General features: G+C 47.3%; 1 protein-coding gene across 1 annotated transcript in view; it reads right to left on the reverse strand.

Annotated features, from left to right (window-relative positions):
* The window catches only part of LOC113827663 (osmotic avoidance abnormal protein 3), a gene marked incomplete in the record, with an annotated part of 100,939 nt that extends 99,988 nt beyond the window's left edge, over window positions 1-951 (reverse strand). The window contains 1 exon segment of the mRNA XM_070122219.1: window positions 1-951. This exon segment is cut by the window's left edge and continues 324 nt beyond it.
* Window positions 952-1,295: the final 344 nt, after the last annotated feature.

Consider the following 1,295-nt stretch of genomic DNA (forward strand, 5'->3'; position numbering starts at 1 on the left):
TTCCTGTCAACCACAAAAATCCTTCGATAAAAAGTCGAACACGATATTTGTCTTCCAAGAAACGCTCCTTATCACTAAATTCCTTAATAATGGATGTAGTTCCTTCACATTCCTTGATCACAGGAATGGGTTCTGAAGAGGAGTACCTTGTCTTCCTTTAAAAAAATGTTTCTTAGAGGAAAAAAGGTCTTTAAATAATCCTCAGAGTAGGACCCGTCGCCTTAAAAATCCTTAAAATTGGTACTCGAGTTCCTTAAGGAATTACTTTGGCACGACATGAGGCCGACACCCTTTCCGAGGCACTTCTCACTCGCTACTGCGGTGCCAATGGACGTGGCGACCCGAGACCAGACCCGAACGCTATCTTTCCAAATTCTTTCGTTCAGGTTCATTCATTTTCTTCGTATTTTGGCGCAGTTGGTGATTTCTTTTCGATTTTTTGGGGGTAGCTTGATGTTGTGTTGTGGTGATGCACTTCAGATGTTGCGGGAAAGGGGAATAGGAAAGAGGATAAGAAGGGAATATAATACGATAGTTTGATTCGGCCGAGCGACGTCGGCGAAGCGGAACCTTCCATAACTCTTCGTCAGAATCCAAATGTCATTTTTCCGTAACTTTCCATCTTCGCACGAGAGTCAAACGCTTCGAATGGCTTTCTTGACTCGATCACACCCAGGAGTCTGCCGAAACAGCGATTTCAAGAGCCTAGAAGCAGGAAATTCGACATAATATTGAACTTTCTTATTGTTTTGTTGGCGGTCTCTATGCCAACCGGACGACGCCGCTGCCAGACTCGCGACTCTGTTTTCCTGCCGGGCGCCGCGGGAGAGGATGTCGTACTGACCCTTCGCCCTGTCAATGATTTTTAAAAGGCTGCGACTTAGATATTCATTTATGTCTCATTTCCCTCTTCTCTTACCAACCCACTCGTCCCTTCTATCCTTCACACCTCTCTACCTCCTCATTTATCCATTTATTTCCTTATCTCCCACCCTCCGAGCCACAGCAATGGCGACAGCGACTCACCAACGACGCCGGAAAATGACGACAAGATTCGTCTAATTTCTCTGCCACTTGACGTCCTCATCGATCCTCCTTCCTGTCACGTAACGGGGTGTCACGCGGCGTCACGGGCCGCGCTGTGACGCCCTTCCGTGACGGGACGAAGGCGCTGTATTATTTACCAGTTCTGAGAAGCGGCAAACACAGCGTCACCGTGAGATCTGACGCTGATACGCACACACGAACGCTTGTACTTACATGAACGTACACATGCGGATACTAACGCTTATACC

The sequence above is a fragment of the Penaeus vannamei genome, chromosome 5 (assembly GCF_042767895.1).
Source record: "Penaeus vannamei isolate JL-2024 chromosome 5, ASM4276789v1, whole genome shotgun sequence".
In the NCBI taxonomy this organism is placed as follows: Eukaryota; Metazoa; Arthropoda; class Malacostraca; order Decapoda; family Penaeidae; genus Penaeus; species Penaeus vannamei.